Source organism: Passer domesticus, chromosome Z (assembly GCF_036417665.1).
Source record: "Passer domesticus isolate bPasDom1 chromosome Z, bPasDom1.hap1, whole genome shotgun sequence".
Taxonomy (NCBI): Eukaryota; Metazoa; Chordata; class Aves; order Passeriformes; family Passeridae; genus Passer; species Passer domesticus.
The window spans coordinates 20,836,262-20,846,823 of NC_087512.1; positions in this window are offsets into that span (position 1 = coordinate 20,836,262).

The window sequence follows — 10,562 nt, forward strand, 5'->3', positions numbered from 1 at the left end:
CCTGGGGAAGATTCCACCTTTTTACTATCTCATATTTATGCCTGTCAATGGAACATACACTGGTTCTTGTCCCTGATTGTCCCTTACCTTAAATAGCATTTCTCTATCCCCCTGTTCATAAAAAAATCTCCTTTAGTCTTCATTTTCTCTGCTAAAGGCATTGAGCTCCTTTCTGCCATATTTCACAGAGGTGTGTACCTTGATGGTGGTTCAGATTCAACCCCTGCTTTTCTGATACCAAAAACTTTTTTTTTTTGCTGGTGTGTTGTTCCCAGTCAATGTAATGTTATGTGTTCTGGACAAAGTTTCTGCCATTGTCTCAGCAGATGACCTTCATTCTGACCATACATTTAATGCTAATTGTATTGCAGTTACCCCCAACACTAAAAGGTTCTTTTAAGATGGTCTTGTGATCCTTATTTGTATTGATGATGACTGAAATCCAACTGATATTGTTGGATTTAATTAATGCAATACTAGTGTCCATGCATGTGCATGCCTGCAAGTGCAAATGCCTGCTTGTCTGCATACATAGGGGGGGAAAAAAAGAGGAAAAAAAACCCCTTTTTTTTTAAATACAAGAATTTCCAGTGTAAGAATCCAGAGTTGATGGCATTTTTCAGTGGGGTATATAAATCAAATAGTTTAGTCCTATTAAATTTCATACTAGGGTATCTGACCTCATTACTCTCCCTTAAATATCTTAAAGAAAAGGAGTGGAGCAGTTTCTTTTATATTTACTATTTACTAGTGCAAGCCATTACTTGTAAGGAAAGGAATAAATCTGCCTGGACCAATTTAGCTAAAGGTGTGTTTTTGTCATTAAATCACATATCACATCTAATAATATTCTCATATTTTATTTATAAGAGTAACCTGTGAAATTTCACATGGTGCAAAAATGTACAACATCTATCTGCTAGAAGAATTGAATTTCTACAAGGAAAACCAGCATCTGGTTTCTTGGGGGAACACGGAATTGATTCACTTCTTGCCCTGCTGTTGGATAAGATATAAAGTTAAATTTCAAGGTGGAGAATCACCCAAGAGATTGGTGAGACTCCCTCTATGCAGGAGATATCTTTGACACCATTGCATAGGTTCTTCTGTACTTTTTTTACAGGAGAGTTGATAAATGCATTAAATGCTTAAAATATTTATTGATTTGGGGACAGGATACAACATTACAAGAAATGAGATCATTCTCTACAGTGCTACAATATATGAAAACTGAAACTGTATTTTTCCCCTTCTCAGAAGCAGTATGCAAATTACAATTTTTCTATGAAGAATTAAAGTACAGAAATCTCTGACAATTGAAAGTTGCAGGTTTTCAAAACCAGTTAATATTTATTATGTTTTAAAATAAGTCATTGTGCAAATTGAGGAAGTAACATTGCTAGAGCCATTTTCTTTTCAGTACATTCCGATTTAATGTCAGCTGCTAGTTAAGATTTAACAATATACGTCAATTTGACTACGTCGCATTCAATGACAAGAGACTTACTTCCCTGTCAAGAGAGGAATGAAAGTTTTGTGCACATGGAAAGGGGGTGGTGGAATTGTTCTTGATGCAAGAACACAGTGTTTAATTATTTAAGTGAATCAAGGAAAGATGCTGAATATATAGATGCAGATACCTCTGTTTGCATCAGAGAATGTGCCAGGTGACCTCTGCAAGTGCAGCTGCAGCTGCACTGAGATGCTCCTGAAGGCTGGTCATTCAATCTCCACATGCACTTAACCCTCCAGCTCAGCTAATGTATCACCCAGGGTGAGACAGCTAATGCTTTCCACCAATGCACACGGGCTCTTGTGTATGTGTTCTCCATGTGCAGGCATCACAGCCAGCTCCAGCCCTGCTTCAGCTGTGAAAGAGACATTACCCATTTTATCAGCTGTCAACTTGCCCATCTTGGGCTGGGAGAAACACACAAGCTCATGCTGCACAGCAGAGCTGCAGTGCAAGCACAGGAGAGCCCTGCTGGGAAAGGAGATACATCGGAGCTGGGGGCCAGGTCAGGATGTCCTGGGTTTCAAAATGGGAAACACAGAGAGACCATTATCCATTGCTTTGGAGTTTGCATTCACACCGAACTGTAACTCAGTTGAATCAGTTTCATTTTTCCAGTGAGGAAAATCATAAGTTTTGTGTGTTTGCACACACGGATGTGTAAACAGAGGCACAAAGAATGATCAGGAACTGTGAGAAGGTAGAAATGATAAAAACCTCCCATTACTGACATTTAATCAGCCCTTGCATTATGCTCTGTACCTCCACTAAGAACATAGTTGCTTCAACTCCCCAGGGCCTTGTCCAGTGGTGCCACCACTCCTTACACAACCTTGGTTTGCATTTGCTGTTCTTCTTCCACAGACCCACACAGCAGCAGTAACAGCGTGTTGTCATCCTTAGAAAGATCAGGGTATCTAAATTTTTGTCCTTTTACACTATTTCCAGGTGACAAACTCCCTGTTTTCAGCAGAAATCTGCATAATTTCCAGGTCTTGCATTGGGAGGGTTAATTTTAATCCTGTTTTGTAGTATCAGTCTCACTTACTTTCAGAATTTTTCCTCTGTGATACTCTGATTGACGTTCATTGCACAGCCCTATTTTCTGTGCCATGGTAAGAAAATAAATTAATATTTGTATTGAAATGTATTGATAAGAGGCCCCACTGGAAAATCCATGTGCCTGTAGTTTTCTCTGAAGAGATCCATTGTTTTATCTCCCTTCTGTCTAGTTTAAAGCATGTATTGAAGTTTTATTCACTCCTATTTTCACCATGTTAATAGCTTCCTATGTGGTGCATTATTAAATCATATGTAATTATCACATTTTATTGTCTTACTAAATACTTAATTATGTTTATTTTAAAAATCTACTATTTCAGTAAAATAGGATAATAAATTGTTCTATCATGATTCCCCTTCCCAAAGTATCTGTTGCATGGTCTTCTGTCTAAAGCTTTTCTTAATACTAAAATGAGTCTAAGAGTAGTGTTGTTCAAGTCCATTTCCTTTGGTCCTCAATGCCAGAGTCTATGGATGCTGTTCTGAAGTCATGCAACATTACTTTTACTGGAAAGATTTATAAAAATTCCTTGTTTCTGGACCTGCAATTTCATGTGGCAGGTCTTTTACTGCAATGGTGGTGATCAACTATGCCCCTCCTTGTCAACAGACAATTCTTCTTCTTGTCTTGGATCCATTATGTGATATAAATTTTAATTTAATCCCAGCTGTGGTGAGCTGTGTTCCCAAATCTTCATTTCCATTCCATCCTGCTCCTACCTCACTGCTCAATCTCTGCTTATTATTAAAACTAGAGCAAACTATCTAAATTTGAACCCTAATTTCTCTTCTCTCTCCCTTATGTAGCTGCAAAGCAAACTACTCCACTCTTTTTTCCTTTTTATTTATATGATTACTTCACTTTTCATAGTTTATTCCTTATTTTCTCTGTAAAGTATAGCTAAAACTGAATTTTGAGCCCCAAAATGTGCCTTTTGTTCCTTTTTTCCCCCTCTTTGCTGACTTCTAATAGCTTTTGAAAATGACAGCTTATCTAGCTGTTTCTAAAGTCTTTCCAGAATATTCTCTCTTTTCTCATTTTCAATAACTTTTTTATCTTTTATTAAAGAATATTTCTGGATTTCACATGTTTAATTTCTTCACTATTTCACACTTTATCAAGAACTTGGTTTTTATTTTGCAGATTTCCTTTTCAAATTGACAATGTCCTACACCTATTTTTATATAAAGCTCCATTTTTTAAACTACATCTTCTCATTTTCAGTCAATCCAAGTTAATCTTATATGACCAACTGTACTGTAATTTCCTGAGTATCTATCAAACCCACATCTGACACAGTGTTATCTCTAGTAGGTCTGGTGTTTATTTGGCAAGATACTTGTCATCCATCATATACTAGAATAACTTAGATGTGCCATTAGTTATTTCATTTATTTCTTAATCCACATTTGGGAAGCCAATGACTCAAAAGTGATACATCCCTGGTAGAGTTTATCTCTCTAGAAAATTTGTAGATATTCATCATGTATAACACCCCCTTGATAGATGACAAAAGCACTACTCCAGAAGTGTGCAATTTGCTTCTTCAATATAAATGAAATTCTCACACGCTGCTCAGTTCTCAATGTCCTTATCCAACAGTTCAGAAAAATTCAGTCCTGTGCCAGACAATAAAGCCTTTCTGACCAGTGTTCACCCCCTTACTTGTGTACTTTCTTTCTCTAGACTATCCACATATTGAGGAGTTTTGCCTATTTCCGCCTTTCTTTTTTTAAACCTGATTTTCTAACACTTGTAAGTCAGGACCCAAAGACGACATTTTCTCCTGACTTTTCTTCATTCTAAGCCTTTTAAAGCAGGTGGGTATGTCCAGCCAAATATCAGCTACCTTACAGATGAAAAGATGAGCTACCTGAGAGAACACCCAGTAGGCTCTTCAGGAAAATGCTGTATAAATAAAGAAATTAACAATTAGCACAATAATTGCTCCTGATACCATGTCATAAATGTCACTGGGCACTCAGTAAAGTAAGACCTGTTCAGCTTATTCTTACACAGTCTTTTTCCTTGCTTAAATGTCATACAACCACAATACTAATACAAAAAGAGATGTCAAAAATGGTTATAATTAGACAAGATTAGGCAAATTATAATATTTCTGTCTAAGATGCTCACGCAAAATGCTGGCTCTAATCCACCCCACAAAAGACTGCTTTTCTGGGCTACAAAGCAGGTTATATAAAATAAGTAGTTACCATTATAGCACGCCACATTAAAAAATATTGTCATGGAGGTGGCAAAATAATGATAATGAGCTGATGAACTCGTAACTTCATTAGGTGCTGCAGTTGTTAGCTGAGTGGCTGTACAAAACCCCAACACTCACAGGTGCTAGGCAAGGACTTGAAATGTGGAAGTCTGGAAATATATACAATATGCAAACTTGTTTGGTATTTTTTAATTTCAAAGACAGATGGTATTTTGTTGTGAATGATTTAATTTCATGTTTATTCCATTAAGATGGAAGGTCTTTCCAAGTATTATTGGTACTATACTCATACAGTTTGTTTAATAATGACAGAGGGCTGAGCAGACAAAGCTATTGTTTGGTCTCTACAATCTAAGAGATAGAAACAGAAAACACAGAGGCCTGTGAAAGACAGAGTCAACTCTTAAATATGTCCTCCTATTGTTCTAGAAAATATTATTATGGAAAGAAATACCTACATACATGCCAAATCTCAGATGACTGACTTTTTTTCCCATATAAAGCATTTTCTAACATTCAGTCCAAAATTTCAGTGTCACAATCCCCTGAACACATTCTGTCTCACCTCCCTTCCTCTATCTATCCTTTATCAGGGATAAATACTGTTCATCATCAACCACATTCTCTTGGCACATTTGTGGGTACCAAAGAGCAGTGGAGCAGCCTCTGCACAGCTTCTGACAGAGAATACTGATTCAGAAGGGGAACAGCTACTGAGTCATTATTTCTGAATGGGTACCTATCTATCCATCTGAACAGCTGAAGTGCTCATAAACTTTTCAACATGGATGCATTTACTAAGCTATTTTAATTAATTTTCTTGCAGCTACCAGGTTATTATGTCACTGGTATTATACACCCTGCCTAACTATTTTTGATTGTTGCCAAGAGCATCTTTATATGTAATACCTGTTGCTTTAAAACAAATCCATGGTTCAGGAAATCTCCAAGAGCCTCATTGGGATAGAGGATGTGCTGGGTATGCGGAGTCCCTGAGAGCCTCCGAAAGGTGGAGCTGGGAAAGCTGGAAACATAGCCTGAGAGGAGGCAAGAGGGCTGCTCTCCCACCTTGCATACCTCCATGTATGGAGGATGAAATAATAACTCATGGCTGCAGCTTGATCCAGGATCAAATTATTATTTATGATGTTGGTGTATAACTATAGGTTAGGCATCTCCATCCTTTTTTTCCATAAAGGGAAATGTAAGCAACAAGGGCAGAGATAATCTGGTGATCAAACTGTGGTCAGCCTGGCAGGTGGGAGACAGCCTGTGGGTGTTGATTGGCTGCTCCTCCGTGCCTGCAGGTCAGAGACCCTGAATAAAGCCCTGCTGCATTCCTCTTGCTGGGGCTCAGCAGATGAGGGAGGATAGCTTACTAAACAGTCTGCAGTAAAACCTCTGCTTACTCTCTTTGTAGCCACGCTGATGACCTGGCTCCCATCCATAGCTGGTGTCACCTCCTCATGTTGCTGTGAAGTTTCTTCTTCCACAGATGCCCAAGACAGAGGTGTGTACATGGAAAAGTACAGCCTTTTATGGGCATTGTGCCTTAGTAACTCCAGTACTGAACACACTCAATTTAAAGACCTTTAACTGGATCTAATTTAATTTTTAGATTAGGTATTTGGGACTCTTAACTGATGAAGTTCATGCAAACAACTACTGATCACACAGTGGGTAATGCATGACACTGGGATGTACAGATCAGCTGGTAGAAGGAAAAAAGTTACAGAGCTGAGTGACCCTATAATGGTTTATATAAAAGACAAAGGTCTTGGGTCCTTTTCCAAACTTCCAGACAGGTTTTGCTAGAAACCAGATTTTCTAGGCCTGATGGGTGTCCCCTTCCCAGCCTCTCTTCTCACTCTGCTTGCTTTAATGAGATTAGAAAGGAAGAATATCCAAAAAACACTTTCTGAGACAAAACACACTAAGAACAACTATGGTTTAGGTAGTTGGAATTTTAAAATGTTTTATAATTATTATATTCCTCTGCAAGATCAGTAGTCCTTACAGCTTTTATAAAGAGAAACATTACTACCCATCCCTGAAGGCTTGTATGCAGCACCATACAGAATATGTTTTTGATGGAACTGACAACACTTCTGTATGCTTATTTTGTTAAGAAAGTCCTCATTTAACTTGTACCTATAAATCCAGCAGTGCAAGATGCATGAGGATGAGTAAGTTTTCTACCGGTTCAGTGTCCTCAGGTTCATGGAAGATGAATGGTGTATATACCAGCTATGTTAACCTATTTCAGCTCTATGCAACATAAAATGATACCATTAGTTTCAACAGAACAACTTTGTAGAAGGATGAGCTCAGATAAATTACTAGTAAGTAAAATGCTTTTGGGTTTCCAAAAAGCTTGCTACCACCCATTGCAAGAGTGTGTTAGGAAATATAACAAAAATCATTGCACAGGAAAAGACAATGCTCTGTCATAGTTTGGAAACTGTCAAAGACAGAGATGAATAGAGTAAATTCCCACATGAAAGGAGTGGAAAGGTGATGATACTATGACTGGCATCATGACATGACTTTTTGGGTTTTCTTCTATGTACAGTAACAATCATTTTGAGCCCTCCTTTGGCAGAGACAAAATGTCGATCAAAGTGATCTCAGATATTTTTGCAGAAAATACTGAGTTGATTTCCACTGATATTCTGAAAGGTCTTTTTTTTTAGGTTGTGTTTTCTTTGTTTGTTTGCTTGTTTTTAACAATTCCTCTATTTGGTAAAGTCTATCCTTGTAAAAATTGGGCTAGAGGTAGAAGGAGGAACTTGAATGTCAGATTTAATTTCTTCCAATATCTCTCTTCCTTCACAGTTGTGTTCTTTTTAATTTTGTCACTGAAAATGGATGAAGAAAAAAAAGGTGTATTCCCAAACAAAAGTAATTTTAAAAAACCAAACCAGCAGCTTCTGCATGTACAAATCATAATAGATAATAACCAAGCAGGGGAAGGAATGGACCTCTTCACTACCCTGCTGACCTGATTCCTCCCTCACCTGCTAAGAGCAGGGCTAAGGCTCTCCAGCCCATCATATATCACCACTGGTCAAGCACCAACCTGCAGGGGAGCCTGCAGCCTGGAAGTGGGATGGGGCTGCCTTCTGTCAGTGGAGGAGCAGGGAAGGGTGGGAAAGGGAGTTCCTCTCGTGTTCCCTCTTTCTTGAGGTGCACCATGCTGCTGGGCCTTGCTTCCCTTGCTCCCAAACTCCATCACCCTGGTCACCGGGTCTGCAGAGGGAGCAGTCAGTGCCACAGCACTGCCCTTGCACGAGGGAATGGCTCCGAGGCTCTGTGACTCACCAGGGTCTCATATCAGAGATGGGGCCTGGGTTCCTTGGGTGGACAGGACTCTCTGGAGCAGCACTGGGGAGATCTTTGGGGAGGTGTTCTGAGTTCTGAGTAAGTAAGAAGTTCTGAGTTCCTCAGTAAGGAGTTCTGAGGAAACAGCTCAGACAACCTGATATTAGAAGTGAACTAATAATTTAAAATTAATAATGTACTGATTTTCATCTCTTTCTAATTACATAAACAAGACCCAGTTTATCAAATATTCTCTTTTAGAAACACTTCTCTTTTAGAAACTACTGTGAACAATTAATGTGGTACAATTTGTTCTTGTGTTACTTGTTTTAGATATTTAGTACTCAAAATACGAGTTGTTTTGATTGAACACATGTGCCATGTGGTGCAGCTCTGTCATGCCCCTACAACCAGCACTGAGGTCTGCAGCAAGAATGCTGATGGCCATGGGCTCAGGGAGCTTCCTGGAAGATTTCCTTCCAGCTTGTCCTCCAGAGTTTAGCAGCTTTACTGCATGTATTCAATGAAAAACACAGAGGGGATGGAAGCAAACCCAGAAGCCATGACCTAGTCATAGCAGAATTATTAAAGCCTTTCCTTGATGTTCAAGCTGGGGACACGTAGTGTTCTGTCAGGGTCTGTTCTGGTTCTTTGTAAGAATATTAAAAAACTTTTACAAAGGTAAACCCAGCTCAAATCAAGCTCACACCTCCTTTAAAACTGTTTCATCCCAGTGTTTTGCACAGGTGCTGAAACCAAGCAGACCTCTCTCTCCTTCCCCCTTCTCCTTCAAAAGTCCTTTTGGAACTTCTGGTTTCTTGCCATAACTGGGGAGTCTGCAGGAATAGTGATAATAATTCAGCCTGTCCCCTGAGCATCTTAAGCTGGACTTCATCATGACATGTGAAGATATTTAACTTTCCCCATAGTCTCTAAGCTTATCCAAGACAGATATTTTTGTCCTTTTTCATGCTAATGTAATTTGTACTATGTATCTGCTCACAACTATTATTTTTGTAAAGATTTCCCAGATCTCTGAAGCTATATCACAAATACTGTTCTCTTAGTTTCTCACGCTGGAGCTATTTCACTCCTATAAATGAGAAAAAGTTTACAAGAGCAGGACTTTGAACTTGGCAAACAGCTAGAGATTGTGCAAATCAGCAGGTCATCGTGTCTTTCCTAGATTCTGATGAAAAGAATACCATACCTCTTTCACTGTCATTCTGCCTGAAAGAGGGAAAAATCACTGCTCTTCGCACCTGTTGAATTAACACAGAATGGAGGAAGGTCACTGGACAGGATAGTCCTCCAAAAGTTAAGCTAAATATGTGTCTGCATATGTCTGTAATAGCAAATCATATGGCAAGTTAGGGAGATTTTTCAGAAATCCTTGCTGTAACTGGGTTTCTCAACTGCAGGGTGAATCACCCTCAGGATATTTTTCTTCCCTAGATTTTGGAGAATTACATCTTGTGGGCTGTAGTACCATGCCCTCCATATGCTGCAGTGGAACATATGAAATGGGACACATTTGTCTGGGTTCCATATGTGTGCCCATTTTGATTCATTGCACCATGTGAGGATGATGACTTATCCAAACCAGAGGACGCAGGAGTGATTTTTCTGGTGAGCACCATTAGACTGTCCAGAATGGATACAGAATGCCAATCTGGGAAAGACTCCCAGGCCAGCAATTCCAGTTATTCCATGCAATAATACTGTAAAGCTTGTTTGTACCCCTGTAGAAGGATTAGGTGTCATATTTGCTCCTGTAGTGGGTGCTACATGGCTGTGGTTTTTTCATACATTCCCCCTGATTTTGCAGATAAGAGGTACACACTTCCACACTTGGGAGTGTAAGCTTGCTGCATAAATCCATACTTAAAATTCAAAATAAACAAGTAATGTTTAGAAGTACACTGTTTCTTCAGTGCCATAGATGCAATATCACTCAAAATTAAATGTATAACTGTTAGGACCCCTGTTTAAAAACATTGGTTCTAGTCATCCTTCAGTTCAGATGAAGAATCTACCAAAAGCCACGGGAACAGTTATGAAAAGAGCTGAGAATAGAAAAGAGCCTCCTGACTTGGTGTCTGATTCACCCACTTTGGTCTGGTGTTATGTAAGGAAGCCATAAGTGAGCTGTTGGTGCCTTAGTTAGCATTCTGTGGCTCCAGGCTGCACTGATCTCATTTAGGGTAGCACAGAAATTCCTGTGGTTTTGGCCTTAGCATATGGATTTGCAAAAGTGAACTAGAACGATATTCTGAGGGAAAAAAAGGCAATTATTATTTTTTCTTTCAGTATCGTCTTTACTCTCAAATCTCTTTTGCTGACTACTAAAACCTACAGATAGTCTCTCCTATGACCTAAACCTGCTGATGCCTACACAGTTTGAGCAAGAAGCAAATTGTTTGAGTTCTATATTT